We start from the raw sequence: 17988 nt of genomic DNA on the forward strand, positions 1-17988 counted from the left end.
CTTACTATCCAATTTTTTGAGGGTTAAAGTAATTTGTGTAAAACAGCTACAAGAGCTAAATAATCCCCCTAAAATCAAGTCCCACAAAACAGTATTTGGGACATGAATTCTCTACATATTCGTTGGATTCAGCGAATTTCATTCAAATGAAAGTGCAATATTTGTCCTCTCCAAACAAAAAACAAAAACTGAAAGATTATTTCATGCTGCTTTCTGAAGACAACCAATAATGAATAAATAATTTTCTCAGTTTCAGTTAAAAAAAAAAAAAAACCCAATGAAGTAAGTACCTCAAAAATTTATAGAATCTAAAGGTAAGTTTCTGTCACAATAAGAAATTGTTGAAAATCTAAAAAGCACCCCTCACAATTAAAAAAATAAATCTGGACACTAGCACATTATAATAATCAGTGACATTAATGTCGTATTCTCATGTAGACAGCTGTTAGAGTAAAAATACTGGGAGAATCCACATGAAGAAGGTATAATTTAAAGACAGCCAAGGATGTCAATGTAAATCTTGGATCAGTGTTATCTTTAAAATCAGATGTTGCCTGTTTCTGATTCTTGGATGAAAGGGGCGAGGAGCGAGGCCGTTGTCAAGGTTACCCTGCTCACCTGTGAAATGTTCTCTGTGCTGGCCCTGGAGGATAGTAACTGAGCTGAGGCTGGGGCTTCCTGTGTGGTTTTAGCTGTTACCCAGCCACTTCAGCCACTTCTCCTCCTCTGCTGGGCAACATACGTTGTTAACCTCTCAGGAAGTATCTGGATCTATTTTTATGTCGTATTTTATATAACCTCTAGGGTGTTTTATAACTGACTTTTGATTCTTAGGATAGTGTACATTTGAGTTGGCATGGACAAATAGCAAATAATCTAGAGCTCACTTTTGCTATTGAACTATATTTTACTACTAGTTTAAATACGCTTTGATAAAACAGTATTACATGCGGAACCTTTTAGAGACCAAGTGCCCTAACTTCAACCCAAACCAATTTACTTATTTTGCAAAGGGCCAACAATGCAATTTAAAATGCTGAGATTTCAGTCTAGAAAAAACAGCTCATACCTTAATATCTTTTGTCTTAAGAGAAAAAGACAGTAATGCAGCTTTCAATAATACAAATTACTTTTATTGAAAGGTAAAAGTCTACATTTGGTGTGCTTTGCATGGTGCTATCTTTGCCATTGTATGCATGCTGATAATTTGTCACACATTTGGCTCACACATTTGTTCGTTTGAGAGCAACACATGTAGCACTCATATCATCTGTTAGTCTTTCCTGTATCATGCTTGATATAATTAAAAGTTGACAACAGCTGCTCACAGGAATAAGATGATCCAAACAAAGTAAGGAAAGCAATCCCAAGTGCCTTCATTGATTTAAAATTATTTGAATGTCATTACCCGGCACTGTTACTCCTTCCTGTCTGAGCATGGACGTGGCCCCTTTATACAATGTTATCCAAATTGTGACTGGCTAGATCCCAAGTCTGCAGATTTTGGAAAGTCACTCATTCAAAAATACAGGAATTTTTCTTTGATTTAATCTATTGTCTATTTTTCTATTATACTGTTTTTATTGTTCCTTCATCAGAACTTTGGAGACCTGGGTATTCTTTCTTTTAGTTTATTTTTTCCCTTTTTCTCTTTTTCCCCTTTGAGTTTGTCTTTTCCTTTACATTTTTCTTTTATTTTCATTTTTGCATTATGCTTATCTTTTTTCTTTTTCTTATTCATTCTTCCTTGTGACTATTGTCTATTACTATTAATGTCCTTTTATTCCTGATGTCTCACTTAACTTTCCTCCTCATATTTGATAGGTTAATTTAAATTTTACTTTTTTATTCTTTGGTTCCCAACCTTTTATCTTTCCTAGTATAACTATTAAAATATAAGAATCTCTAGATGTCTAATTAACTTTATGCTATTGTTATTGAATACTGTACTATTGTAGGTAAATTTGCTCCTTTTAGAAGATATTTATTTAGGTCAATATTTAGTTAGCCATAATACTCACACTATAATTATAGAAGTCTTTTCTTTGGTTAAGGGTACACACTACTAGTCCCTAAGGTTTTCCAACACTTAGTTTATATTTGATGCTATAATTGATGTTGATTTTACTGTCACCTAGGTGACATAGCTATTGTTATTAATTGGTTTTCATGGAATGCCAATATATGAATTGCTTTTGTGTTATTAACAATACTGTGGCCTATTCCTGGAAAACTGGGTGCTGGGTCTGCAGTCCCTCATCTGAAGTACATGGGGGTGTAGGATCCTGGGACAGAGTCAAAGGCCAATAGTTAGCCATGCCCAGAGGATATCACCCGAAAATAGATACTAATTAGAGAGGATTCTATACCAGAAACAAAGCTTCCCACTAAATTCAACTCACAATCCTCAATACAAACACAGATGCACACACGGAGACAAGTCAACAAAATGATTCCAAAATCCCCCAAATCTCCCAAAGTTGATCTTAAGTGCATCAGAGGGAAGGAAAATAAAAGCCACACATCTAAATTATTTGAAATGATGGCAGGGGAGATAACAAAACAGATAAGAGAAGACACAGATAAAAGATCAGATCTTTTAAAGATAAAGATCTAAGATCAGAGAAGACACAGATAAAAAAAATTGGACTAAATAAAAAATGATCAGTGAGTCTATGAAAGACAGTAAAAAGGATAGAAGAGTTAAACAAAATGATAGAAGATGAACTACCAGCATGAAAAAGAATTAGAGTCCATAAAAAGGCCCCAAACAGAAATTCAAAACTATCAAGAGTGTGGGCAGCAGAAGTGACCAATGTGAGGAAAAGTTTCAGAAGTGAAAGTCAGGGCTGTTGGCAGTGATTTACTTGTGACAGAAACCTAAAAAACAATGCAACAACAGGAAATCCCATACAAGCTCTTAGATAACCTGAAATTAGTGGAAGTTCAGAAGATACGATAAATGGCACAAAAATCTGTTTACTGAAATAACAGCAAAAACTTTCCAAATAAGTGAAAATAATTTAACACTCAGATAAGTGAGGCATATAGAACCCCAAATAGGCACAATCAAAAAAGAACCATAATGCAGCTTCACTGTCAAAATTCTGAAAGCTCAATACAAGAACTGACTCTTATCTGCACCATGTTGGAACTCAGGGCACTGGGAAACCAAGCAACCAGCTCGTCCCCTTGGTAAGAGGCTGTGGCTCAGCAAGATGCGGCCACCCCAGGCTGAGAACCACCAGTGTCTCCTGAGATCTATGCCATGTTGGAACCTAGGGTGCTGGGAAATCAAGCAACCAGTTTGCCTCCCTGCTAAGTGGTACTGAGCCTACTGGTATACGGGCTGAGAACCAAACATCCAACCTGCCCTAGTGAATGGGAGCCAGAGATATCATCATCTCTTGGGAGGCTGACCACATGCAATATAGCAAATAAGAAGGATTTCCTTCTACCATCTCTTTGAAGGCAAATATTTTTACCATTGTTTCTGCTTTATTCTGATTAATTGCTCTATTAAATATTCTACTTTGATAAGCTCTATAATGTTCTGTATTTCATTTTATTTTGCTATTCTTGATTGAGAGAACAACTATTGTGAAGATAATGAGATAAACTGTGGTACCTATTACTGTTATCCCGGTAATATACTGTGAAGTTCTGTACCAATTTCACTACACTGTTTAAGTTGACTTTATTCTGTCTTCTTCTGTTGCATTTTACTTCCTTCAAAATAATAAAAAATTAAAAAAAGAAATGACTCTTAAAAGTAGTTAGAAAAAAACAATTATTTATGAAGGGAAATCCATTGTAATTACAGAAGCCTTCTCGATACCAACCTTAAAAGTTGGAAGAACTTGAAGTGAAATGTTTCAAGCTCTGAAGCTGAATAATTTCCAATCCAGGCTGGTATAAGACACTATCTTTTCATTATTGATGGGGAGACATAGTATGATACAGAGCACCTCAATAAATTTATGACCACCAAACAAGTACTCCAAAATATCATCAAAGATACTCTAAATAAGAGAATAAAGCTAACAATGACAAAAGTTCTAGCAGAATGAATGCATCAGGTAGGGAGAACAGTTAAGGAGAAGGGAAAGAAAGATTCAACAGCAGGAAAATAAGAAAATGGAAGGAATAAATCAATATTTACTAATAAGAATTCTCAATGTGAATGGTCTCAGTTCCCCAATCAAAAGACATAGATTGGAAGAATGGATCAAGAAACAAAATCTAACGGTATTCTGTATGTAAGAAACATATGTAATTCAAAATCAAAGAATGGAAAATATTTCATGCAACAGAAAGCTTTCTCAATCAGGTATAGATATCCTATATTCAAACAAAGTGAATTTTAATCCAAAAATGATCAAAAGGGGCAAAGATGATCAGTACATGTTTGTTAAAGGAATAATCCAACGGGAAAGGATAACAATTACTAACATATATGTCCAGCAAACAATAATACACCCATCTTTATGATACAAGTACTACTGGCCGTAAAAGACCAGATAAATGTAAACACAATTGTAGTAGGGACTTCTATACTCCACCATACCAAACAGACCTATCAACTAGGTCAAAAAAGTCAACAAAGACATACCAGAGTTGGACAAACCTTTGAACAAATGGACTTATTAGATAATTATAGATTATCCCACCAACAATAGCAGAATACTAATTTTTCCAACAGTACATAAAACTTTCACTGAAAGAGAGCACATAGTAGCAAAGAAAGTAACCTTAAATAAATGTAAAAGAATTGAAATTATACCATGCTTATTGTCTTCTCCTACTTTGAGATCAGGACTAGCATCATTCTCACAAATAACACCTACTTGCTGCAGAGGGTGGCAGTCCCTTTTGTTACTGTGGCATGCATACAATTGCCATCTATATATTTGACCCTTTTAGATTTTTTGGCTGCAAATAGGATTTCATTTAAAATTAATTTATTAAAAATCTGGATTTTAAACACAGTCTTGAACGTTGATTCACATCCATGAGCTTTAGCTCTATTCTCAACCTCAATAGCTTTTCCAGAGTTATTGCCTTCACCATGAAGTTCCATGAGTTTTCCCAGTTCAAATTTGGGCTTCTTCAGAATTTTTATTCTTCTGACAAAGACATCATGGAGGGGATAAATAGACTGGCAAGCCGTTTCTATGTTTTTCCCAATGCTGTCTGGAATCAGTTTATTGATCGCTTCCTTCAAACCATTTGTCTGAACCTCTCGGGTCATGATTTTTATCACCTTTTCCAGATTTGGTGGAGCTATTGGTGCTGAGTGTAAGAGCTCTTCCATATCCGATTGTTGAGTTTTTTAAAAAGTAAATCCAGTACAGAAAAAATGAGGCAAACAATCATCGCTAGCCTTGGCATCAGCATGAGCTTCGATCATAGTCTGCCATTTTTTGAATATGGAACACATTTTGGCATGGGATCTCTCCATGCTGTGGAAGTTAGTCCGGCAGCTTTTGCCCTGAACATTTTCAGTTAATTAGCTTGAGGTTTCTAAAGGCAGCTTCATCATTCTGCAGATAAACATGGCTCACTTCAAACACATGACCTTTGAGCACATCAGATGCAATTTTGCTACTGTTTTCCAAATATTTCTTATCTTGAATATGGCAAGTACCTTCACATCATACCTGTCATTTTTAGAAAATGGATCAACTAATTTCTTGTTGGTCCCCTTTTTGCAGGCTTTTGTAAGGCACTTGTTCTTGCCTATTGCCCTGGTGCTGCTCAGAGAGCCAAAAGGTGACCCCTTTAGATTTTTGTTAATAAGAGAAAATATGAGCTTATGCTATCATTTTTTTTTACAGAAGAGATCCTAAAGTTATTTTTCTGTGAGTTAAGACAGATTATTTTCTATAGTCATAGATAAATGAAAGCAAAAAAAGAATAATCTGTCTTCCATAAAAATTGTGACAGAGATATTTTATCTGATAATACTAAAATACTAAATAAAAAAAGAACACTTTGCCTGTTAAAATAGCAATATCAAACATTCATACAGTTCAAAAATATAGCTCAGTTCATGAATTTAGGTAATTTCATGATTGTTTGTCTAGATGTCCTCCCAAAGCTTCATGAAGTCATAGGTTGGGTTTTTTGAGAGGTGGCTGAATCTAGAGTGTATGACTGATTCATAGTGCAATGCCAGGATTAAGGGCGGTTGATTACTAAATCAGTACACTGATCTGTTCAGCACTGTCCTAATCCCAGTAGTATGATTCCAGCAGCCTGGGACAGAAAAAAGTTTGTCTTCTCCTTCCCTTGTGGCTTTTGCTACCTTCTGCCTGACATGAGCCGTTTTTTCATGAGAAACCATCCTACCTTGCAGCTAGCTGATCATGGACTGAAACCTCTGCAAAACGTGAGCTAAGTAAACCTTTCATCTCTTAACTTGTGGGTGCTAATATTTTGTCTCATCAGTGAAAGAAAAGTCACTAAGACATGAAACAAATTGGTCAAGAACTGAATTGAATTTCCCCATAAGATCTAATATAGTTTGTGAATAGAATCAAAAATTTTCAAATGTTTCTATTATTCATGAGAAGAGTTTGTTAACCAAGGTATTACTGTATGTGATTATAAGTGTGAGAGCTGTTTTACAGCATTTGTACAAAGTATATATTCACACCACTGAAGATTTCAAACTACATACTATTGGACAAACAAGTGTCCCTTCTAATATCTATCATATAGACATATTCAAATATATCCATATATATGTATATATATTGAAAGTGTAATATAGCATTATTTAGAGCAAATGCAAGGAAAAAATGTATAGAAAGATAACAAATAAATAGTTCATGCTGGAGAATAGAGGAGAATTAGGTGATGGGGTTGTAGAGTCAGTTTTTATCCAAAATATTTCTAAATTCTTTTTCTTCTTAAAACTATTTATCTGTTTATATATATTAAATTTATATGACTTAATATTAAACAAAAGTAAGTTTATCCAAATTAAAAAAAGAAGGAACAATCCATTACTGACATGTTACATCATGTTCTAATTTGTAGAATGAATTTCCTAGTTGGTTTATAACATACAAAACTATTGTTAAATATGTTTCTGCTAAATAACACATTTTGGAAGTGGGAAATTTGAGACAGAAAACACATGGTAAGAGGTATGACAGCCAGCAGTATCATTAGTATCTGTGTAGCCTGGAAGATCATAGCTAACAGGCATATCTTAAAACAAATGTTTGTATGTTGAGGAGAAAAAATGGCAGGTTGCTAGTGGGCTCGATGGAGAGTCTCTGCAGAGAAATCAGATCAGATGCTAGAATATGGCAACATACATAGAGAGCCAGAGAACCCCAGGACAACCAATCTGAAAGAAACTAGAAACATGACAAGAGATAAAAATAAAAATCTCCAGATGCTGAACCTGGAAAAATAGGCCCAGGAGAAGTAAATACAGAAGACAATCAGTGTAGTAACCATCCAATGGTAGACACAGCATCAGTCAACATAAAGAAATACCTTCATCAGCTCATAGATGAATTTAAACTGTATTTTTGATCCAAGTGAGGCAAGACATAAATATATTAATTAAAGAAATGATTAGCCACTCCCAATAGAACACAGATGGAAGTACAGAAGAAATCAGAAAAGAAAGAGAAACTTTTGATGAAGAATTTAAACATAACATGAAACAGATCCAAAGAGATTACCAGACCAAAACTCCACTGAAAACTGACAAAATGCCTTGACAGAAACTAAAGTTAGCCTTTTGAAACCTGGAGAGAAATTTATAATATATGATCATGAAAGAAAAGCTCTCTTAAAAAACTAAAGTTAGCCTTTTGAAACTTGAAGAGAGATTTATAATATATGATTACGAAATAAAATTTCTCTTAAAAATAGCAAGGAACCAGAAAGAACAATTCAAAGGCTAGAAGATGACAAAAGGATACATAATTTAAGAATAAAACACATGAGCGAAGAAGCAGGAGTAACAAAAATGAACTACAAAGTCTATTCACAGATATAATAAAGGAAAACTTCCCAGGCATAGGAAAAAGAAATGATACTGAGATAAATGAGGCATACAGAACTCCAGACACCTACAACCAAAACAGATCTACACCCAGACATATAATAATCAAGATTCTAGAAATCTACCAAAAGTAAAGAATACTAAAAGCAGCCAGGGAAAAGAAGCAGATTACCTACAATGGTAAAAATATTAAAATAACAACAGACTTATCAACAGAAACTCTCAAATCGAGAAGTGCCTGGGGAAAATTGTCCAAGCCCCAAAAGAAAATAACCTGCAACCAGACTGATGTACCCAGAAAAACTCTCTCTCAAAATTAATTGAGAAATAAGATGTTTCCAAGGCAAGGAGGAACTGTGGCAGTTCATAGCCACCAACCCAACCCTACAAAAAATACAGAAGGACATTCCAGGGAGAGAGAAAAAAAAAAATACCAGGATCCCAGCAACAGCAACAGAGAGGCCTCAATGATCAGGCAGACAGTGGAATGAAGGAGTAAAGTGGACAAATTTTAGCAGTAAAATAGAATAGCAGACATGACGCATAGATGGTAAGATATTGTCTGTAATATAGATAGCCTTGATACACTAAATTTTTTTTAAAAGCATAGTAGATTGGAGGCAGGCTCCATTGAGATGCTCTGAATAGAAAATACACTCAATCTGAAAGAGGGTTAATAAATAAAAGTTAAAGATGAGAAAGCAAAGCTATATATGACAGGAAACCAGAGAGGAATCCAGCAGCCACAGATAGATTGAAAAGGTATGACTCTTTTAGACAGAGTAGAACTACACAGGTGGAAGGAAGGAAAACCTTATGACTTTAGTAAGTATAGGAGTACAGCTCAAGATCAACCTCAGGGGTACAATGCTTCAGCAACACTCAGATAGACAACAGGCTGGCCCCCTAATCTAAAAATTAAAGGGGTTAGTGGGACCCAAAACATACAAAGCATCCTGAGAAGGGAAAAGTGAAAAATACCTAAAAAAGGAAGGCAGAGGTCATTGTTAATAGTGTATCAGGATTTAAAAGTTACAGTAGTCTTATAACTCTGTTTAGTTTGATTTTATTTTGTTCTGATCTGTCCATTCATATCAGATTTGAGGACACAGAGATCTAACCCAAAAATAGCAGGTTATGCCATGATAACTATCCTTAATTTCCTATTAACTTAAACTGAAACCCTGTATTACTTACATTGTCTTACTATGACTGATCTTATTTGAAGCTGGTTTGTTAGACTGTGGTCTTGCCTTGGGTGATTTTATTCAAATTTGGTATGCTTGATAGTATCAAGTCTAAGCATAGAGGCAAATACTCTGAAGATAACAAGATGTAAAAATATCCATACCAGTCTTGATTATTAATGGCCTTCAACTCCTACAATGTCTTCAAAGTTGTGTTTTTATAAAAATAGCTATATAATACTACGCCTAACTGTATTAAGCCTGGTGATGTGGACACGTCTATTGAAAATAACAAGAGAAAGCATAGTAACTACGGTACACAACCTAATATTGTTGTCTGATGTGTCCTTTTCATTGCATGTTTTTCTAGTAATTTATTGTGTTGTCTCGTTATGATCTGTTTCTTCCTATAATACAGAGAAGTTAGACATACATGTAGAAATTCACACATGGGAAGAATTTTTAAAAGTATTTACAGGAGCAGATTATATAATGCACGATATAATGAACAGATACTCTGAAGAAGAAGATACAGTAAGAAACCCAATGCTAATTCTGTAACATTATGATATAAAATCTAGCAATACTATTATTCACTGTTCAGAGTGATATTAGTCTAGTCTCTTATGTTCAATTTCAGCATACATAAAGATAAGGATAGCTACTACAAAGAGAATGGAGACATTATATTAGTCATTATTGACTTCCCCAATGTCAGGTCTTGAAGACCTAAAAAGACTTTATCATCCTATAATTATTTGATTAGCTCTATACTATGCATTATGTATTCAATGTGTGTGAAGATGGGGACAACTAATTGGAAGAAAACTAGAGATAATAAGATAGACAGTGAAGATCTCCAGTGGACTTGCTTTGAAATCTGTATTTCTTTATGAACTGTTTTATTCTGTTTTGATATATTTAATCTTACCCTCTTTAAGAGAAAAAACAGTGTGTAGGACTGATAACCATATTACTAAGTTTTTGTTGGACCATTGAGCAGAATTGTTGGCCATGTCATTATTTGAATGTCACTTTGTATGCTTTAATTGTGTAACCTGAACAACTATTTCTAAGATGACAATTTGTAACTTATCAACTAGTGATTTCTTACTGTTTATTTTTCTGTAATTCTGTATTATTTCTACCCTTTTTTCTTTTCTCTGTTTTTTTTTTTTCTTTTTAAATAAAAAAAAATGCTTGTGTTTTGGAGAAGGCACTACTGCCTGAAGGGTTTCTAGAACATTTTATTATTATCTTTATGCTAAAAACCTATTCTTTGAAAGTAGTCACTTCTTAGGAAAGAAACAGAATAAGCCAAAAGCAAAGTATTGCTTTTCTACCAGTATTTAGAAGGAGATAAAACAGCTTTGCTTTATAGGTGATGGAGAAAGGAATGTGACATCCTGGAAAACTGCTTTTGAAAATCATTCATATAATGTTGCTAACATTGGGGTTGAGTTTAAATTATTACTGCTACATATTTATGGTGTATTAATTGCTGGTAAACTTGGAACACCCATTCAAACTGAGTCAGTGTGATTTTGGGTGTGGAAGGCCCAGCTGAGGATTGTTACCAACAGTACAAAAGGAGAATTAGAGGGGAAGATGGAAATTTGTCCCTGGAGAAGCTTGTGATACTGGTTTTCCTGTGCAACAGGAACTCAGCTGCTCTCATCCGCAGAGGAACTCTAGTGCTCGCTGTTGCTAAAGATGGCTGTGCTCTTCTGGGGAGCTCTGGTCCTTACCTTGCCTGTGACTTCCTGGCTCCAGTGCAGATCCCTCAGCCTGGTGGCACAGATCCTTTGTGCTCTGATGCAGACTTTCTAGCTTTCACCCCTGACCTTTAGACCTTCCCAGTTCAGATCCTTGATCTGATACAGAATTGCATGAGATACTGTGGGCTTTAGGCCTCCAGCTGGACTCATGGAGGACACTGTTATGGACTCTAGATCTTCAGCTGGACTTGTGCTGACCATTGCTGTGGGACGCATGCCCTCAGCTGAATTCTTTGGGTCTGTAGTGTGTGGACATCTTGCATGCACTCTTTTGCATTTGACTCTTTGAGAGACTTGTAAAGTAATCCTGTAAGTTATGTGTCCTGTATTAAATTGTTTCAGGCAGTGACTACAACACTGAAAGTGATCTTAGCACTGGTTCCCATAGGTATTCTGGCAAGGTATGTAATCCTATTACTTGGAGGCTCCCATAGGTATTCTGGCCAGGTGTGGTAATCCTAGTACTTGGAGGCTGTGGCAGGAGGATGGCTGTGAGTTTGAGGCCAGCCTGGGCTACCTTTCAATGTATTCTGAAAATCAGTGTACAGTGGATGCAGAAGCCTCAGACTCTATATTAGTAGATGGTAGACCTGTCTTCAACTCTGCTTGGGCCGCTGAATAAACCTGTCATGATTGTCTTCCATCACACATCTTCTAAGCACATGGCAAATGGCAGTTTGAGCGCTTGTTTTCCCCTTTGACTCCAGCAGACCTGTCCTGCGTTACTATGCTTTGCAGCTACTGCAGATTCTGCAGGTTGAAAGTTTACAGGTAGCATTTGCTCACTTTATGTCTCTGATAACTCTTTTGCTAACTCTTGCACACCCAAACTTTTTCACTATTGTACCTACTGTGATGATTGATGATGTTTCTTTTGTAATGGTTTTGGGTGGCAGGTGGGAAAGCTAACACACTTTCTACGAGCATGAAGTGAGATAAATATTGTGAGGTTCACTGCGAGTTTAAGGGCAGCCTGGGTGCCATAGGGAATTCAAGGTGAGCCTGAAGGCTGTGGGCTCTAGGTCTTCAGGTGTAATCATACAGGACATGGCCAAAGAATCCAGGCCCTCACCTGGACTTTGTGGGTCTCTAGTGCATGGACAGATCTCTTGCACTCATGCATTTGACTTTTTGGCTGAATATCATAAAATAATCCTATAAATTATGCATCCTATATTAAATCTATTTACTTGTAAACCTTAACTAAACAAAATTTGAAAGAATTTAAACAATTTTTAAAAATTTAAGCTATCAGCACTTTGGAAGCTCTTTACTTTGTGCAGATCAAGTTGATTGGTAAAGAAAAAATGCTGTTGTTTCTTACTAGCACTTTCTTTGTGGGTTAACAGGAGCATGTACCTCTCACTGACTTAAATAAGTTTTAAACACTGGTTTGACAAGTTGTGGTTTCAACTAATGGAAGAAGTGATGTTGACTTCAATGCTTTAAAAATCCTATATTCAGATCCATTAAACATTTTAAGCTGTTCTATATCTGCTTCTGTCTAAATTAACATTATCTAAAGAAAAAGTCTGTTTCCTCAGACAATTGAAACAGAAAACAAGAAAGAAGTAGAAATTGCTAATTTTGAATCACTCAACCCAATATTGTATGTATTTATATTTGTTATAATCTATCAAATATTCTGAACCTACTGCTATTGCCATTAAATTGTATTGTTAAAAAGACAGTGCTTGGATACAGTTTGGCATTCCTCTGCTTTTATTTTTTTATCACAATAAAAACACCTGCAGATTTATCCTTATTCTACTAAACATTGTAAATCATGCCACGCAGAATATAGGTCTGTGTTTCACTTTTTAAATTTTTTACAGTTCTTAAAATTTTGTTTTCAACTGTTTCCTACTTTAATGAGACCCTAAGATGATCATTATTCCCATCTTTCAAGCTTTACGTTAGCTACTAAAACTGAAGTGTTGACCTTTGGGGTGAAGTGAAGCACCCCAAAACTTATGATTTTAGTCTCTATGGTTTTAGTGTGAAACACAGTGTAATAGAAAATGTGACAACTGACTCCATTGAAAATTGTGGGAATATTGCATAACATATAATCATTGATGGTTTTCTTCTGAAAAATTCTTTGCTGGTTAGTTGTACTATCAACAAGCAGAGGTGAAAAGCAAGCAGACATAGCACAACCTTGCTGGGTTCCAGACTAAGCTTATTCTCCAGATAGTGAAAACCGGTAGCATGGACAAGATGATAATATAGGGCACTGTGGTTGTGGGACCTAGGCCTTCCCTCTCACAATGTCCACAGAATTTGGCAAGCAGAGTCGAAAGTTAAGAGGGTTTTGAATTATTTCAGGATACAACTGAATTTATCATTCAGAGTAGAACCTCAAATTAACCTTATTTTAGAGGCAAAGAGAATAATGGAACCAAATAAGAGTGTGCAAAAATATTTACCATGTAGGTGATGATTTTTGAATTCTCAGATATTTGAGGACTACTTATTTCCTTTCTTAGACAACTATACTGAGTTTATCTAACTGAATTATCCAAATGATTATTTCTTTATCCTGAAGTTAAATGAATAGGACACATTAAATGACTTTCTAATAGGATTGTACTATGTCAAAAGAAATCCATTTTTATATTTACCAATTTATTTTCTGGATATTCACATGTATTGATAATCAGGAAGACAAAAGTAATTAAATAAAATGCAGTTAAGTGTGAAAAAACATATGAAGTAACAAAGATTTGTCTTATAATTTAACATATTACAGAGAATATTTATTGGAAAATGGTGTATAGTTATATATTTTATTGTTATTTGATAGTTGTTCAACTCAAGTGGCTTCAAATTACAAGGTAATTAAATGGCAAACTACTAAGATATTTTAAGGTGGGAGATCTTCTATGGACAGCATGCTAGTTCTGTCTACAGAGTTGCCAAAAATATGGTTTTTGGCAAAATGCTTTGTCTTTCTAAATCATAAATATCTTAAATTTCCTTGGTAATTTATTTTGTACTGGCCATTTGGATACTTTAAAATTGCTTGTTTTTTGCCTATATAATTCATTAATGAAATGCTCACGATAACATTCAGTAAGTAAAGGGATGTCATTCACTCCAGAATCTTGATTAAACATTTACTGTGTACCACACGCTATCCAAATGATGAAGAGCTGAGAGGACAATAGCCCTAATTTCATGAATAAGTTTATTTGGAAATAATCTTCTTAATTATGAACAAAATAAAACAAATGATCTATGTTTCTATTTGAGCAAAATGGGTGGAAATAAAGTACAAAAGAAGACCATAGAAATTTTCCATATTTATACATTTCATAAGTATCTTATTCTATTTTAAGACTTTTCCTACTTTTTTCTATAAATCTATAATCCTATTTTAATAAAAACAATATGTATACTAAAATGTTCTCAGTTTTATATTTTATTTACTTTTTGTGTGCTTATTTTTGTGAGCTTATTTGTTGCTACTGAATTAATCATCTCATGCATGCTAGGTAAGTGCTGCATTCACAACCACAGTTTTACGTTTTAGATATTTTTCTTTAAAGAAGACTATATCCCCATTATAAGCAGTGTTGTAACTATGGATTTTATAAGATGCATAGTATGTAATTTTATTAGTATAACTTAATTAAAACATTTCTTATTGGATTTAAACTGTTTTTCATACCACTATTGCTTTGTAAAAAAAGGTGTAATCTCTTTAGCGCACAGATTTTCTTTTCACTTATTGCTTTAATATAAAATATGTTTAAAGGAGTTATTGCTCAAAGGGCATAATCTTCAAGTCTCTTGACCCATATTATTTTTCCACAATCATTGCTACTAATTACCCACAGCAATTAAAATCAAAATGAAATATTTATGACATGTAAGTTATCATTGTCATCATCAAAATTTTGAAATAAAAAAGGAAACTTATTTTGAATCTTTATACTTGTATTATAAAGCAAATAAAATTACTTAGATAAGTACATTTTGTTTCCTCTTTACATTTTTTTAATTCACCTTAATTGATTTCTTTTAGGATTCTGTTTTTATTTTTACTTTCAAAGAATATTGAAATATTTGACACTATATTTGTAATAATAAAAACATCCTGTGTTATATGTGTATAAATCAGTATACCCACTAAATAGTATATACAGGAAGAAATGTTTTGAAATATTAAAATTTATGTTTCATGTGTCATAGAGTTATACAATATCTATACTACAAAATTTTAAAAATTTTATGATATGTATAATATTTTTATAATCTGAGAAGGTTCAATGGTATCATACACATTTTTATTGATTAGACTTTGAAATTATCTCTCATTTCACAAAATTTTTCTTTGGCAAGCTACTGTCCAACAATATCATTAACATTTTATTTCATTGGGAGTGTTTGCCTATTGTTTATTTTCTGTTATGTTTACAATTGCAGAAGAATTATTAATTGCTTTTTTTGGTACTGGGGATTGGACTCATGTCCTTGCAGTTGCCAGTCAGGCACACTGCTACTGATTTTTTTTGTTTGTTTTTGAAGAGAATAAAACCGAATGAGGCAAAACAAAATGGGATTAGTCAAAACGAAAGGATGGACATAGTACATGACTTAAAACCAAAATACAAGGTGATCAACAGTGGTTACCATAATGCCTCTTATTATCTTCAAGAGAATTGCCCATATCATCAGGCATAGTAAAACTGAACAAAACAGTAAAGAACAAAATCAATAAAAATGAAACACTGGAGAAATTATAGGACTTCAAAAGAAGATAATAGTCAAACCAGAATGGGTAGCATAGTGAATCTTATTGTCTTCAAAGTAGTTGCCTGTATCCTACACTTGATACTATCAAACAAAGCAGATGTGAATAAAATGAGTCAAAACAAGACAGTGTTCAGAGAAAACAGATTCAAATAAAATCAGTCAAAACCAGACAGTTAAAGCAATACAAGGCTTCAAATTAAGTTAATAGGAAATAAAAAATGGTTACCATAGTCTATCCTGCTATCTTTGAAATAGATGTCCATGCCATCAAATCTAGTATAAGTAGACAAACTGGAATAGAATATAGCCAAACTAAACAGAGCGATGAAAACAATATGGGTTTCAAATGATGATACAGGATTTTAACAATGGCTACTGCCTTCCTTTTTTAGACAATTACTCTACTAGCATTTTCACAGGGTGCATTGTACATTTTGAATCCCACTAACTCCTTTAGTTTTTAGATTAGGGAGGCAATCCACTGTTCACCTAGGTGATTTGAAACCTTTTTACCCCTGAGCAGAATCTCAAGTTGTATTCATTTACCTACAAGAGCCTCAAAGTTTTCCTCCCTTATAGCTGAGTAGTTCTTTGTATAAAAGTGTCATGTCTTTCCAACCAATCTGCAGCTGATATCTAAGCTACTCCCATTTTTTCTGGTTCTCTGTCACACAAAGCATTGTTTTTTCATCTTTGACTTTCAGTCCATAAACTCTCTTTCAGGTAAATTATATTTCTTATATAGAGCATAATGATGGACCCTATCTCCCGATCTACTCTGCCTATGTTTCTTTTCACTAGTGTAATGAGGCCAACTAGATTAGGGATTATGGCCCATCTTCTCTGCCATGCTATTTTTTTGCCATTGGTTGTCTCCTTTCCCCTTCATTCCACTGCCATTCACTGTTATTGAGCTCCTCTGCCATTGTTTCTGAAACCATGTTCTTTTTTCTCTCTGTCTAGAATATCCTTCAGTATTTTTTTTGTAGGCTTGGTTTGGTGGTCATGAACTCCCCCAGTTCCTCTTTGTCATGGAAGCATCTTGTTTCTCTGTTAATTTTGAGAGATAGTTTTGCAGGGTACATCAATCTGGGTTGGAGTTTATTTTCTTTTTTTAAATTAATTTTTCATTAAAGATTTTCCTCCTTTTTCTAAGCTCCTCTATTCTTCCATCTGTGTCTCCTTTAGAGTTGGTTAGCATTTCTGTTCTTTTTTTCTTATATCTTCCTTTACTTGTAATAGTATTTCTGTTTTAAGTTCTTTTATAGTTTCACAAAGTTGTTTCTTTTTGTCAGTTTTGTCAGAAACTACAGCTATGCGACTCCTGACCTCTTCTGTGTTTACCTCTCCTGGACCAGTACTGCTTGGGTTGGAGGCTGGAGGCTGCCTTTTGTTTCTTCCTCTTGTCATGTTCCTGGTTTCTCCCAGACAAGTAGCTAGTGGGGTCCCTGGCACTTCTGTATTGGTTATAATTACTCTGAAGTGTGCTGGCTAGGGATTTCTGCTGTTTGCTGCTTTGTCCAATCTGCTGGTGACTACTGGAGTATAAGCAGGGGCAGGGAAGGTTGACTGAGCTCATTATCCACAGGGAGTCTTCATCATGTTAGTGTGTGCTGCAGGGGTGAGGTTGGTTAGAGATAGCTTTAGGGAAACCTCGGCCTTAGGTATTGGGCCACACAGGGGATGGGACTCAGTCCAAGCTATTTTCAGCAATCTGCTCTGTACTAGGAGTGGCTGAATGAAGCCAGCTGCAGTTCTGTTTCCTGGCTTATCCTGCTAATCTCTAAAATGGTACCCAGCCAATAGCCCACTCCTGTGAAAGGTCTGAGTTCCTCACACTCACTGCTGGCTAGTGAAGTCCTCTAATCCACTGTTCCCCTTTGCCACTGTGTCTCCCCATGAAGCCCTTCAGGCTTTCCAGCCACCAGCTTCACTGTGACCATGTGTCTCTAGATTCTGATGGCACTTCTCATACAGTGAGACTGACTCTGGTGAAAGTGCCTCCAGCTACTGCCTTCTGTTTAAGTTTTTCTTTTCTTTTTTAAATACTCTCTGCAGGCTTTGATTCTCACTTTAGTTTCTTCCTGGGTCCAGGGAAACCATTTCTTTCCTTCTGGTCTTCTCCAAAATGCTATATTCCAGCATCTGGGCTGTTTCTCTCAGAGAGGCTGTTTACTCTGCTGCTTACTATTCTGTTGTCCTCCCAGAATTCCCAGGCTAGTGATTTTTAAAA

At 35.0% G+C, this 17988-nt stretch overlaps 1 long non-coding RNA gene and 1 pseudogene across 1 annotated transcript in view; one reads left to right on the forward strand and one right to left on the reverse strand.

Moving 5' to 3' along the window:
- LOC134473635 (uncharacterized) overlaps positions 1 to 17988 on the forward strand; it is a 28689-nt gene that overhangs the window by 4577 nt on the left and 6124 nt on the right. The gene's annotated exons all lie outside the window — the stretch shown is intronic.
- Positions 4844 to 11210, reverse strand: LOC100723092 (small ribosomal subunit protein eS1-like; annotated as a pseudogene).

Source organism: Cavia porcellus, unplaced genomic scaffold (assembly GCF_034190915.1).
Source record: "Cavia porcellus strain 051 isolate PalLab524CR breed Dunkin Hartley unplaced genomic scaffold, mCavPor4.1 scaffold_27, whole genome shotgun sequence".
NCBI classification, from domain to species: Eukaryota; Metazoa; Chordata; class Mammalia; order Rodentia; family Caviidae; genus Cavia; species Cavia porcellus.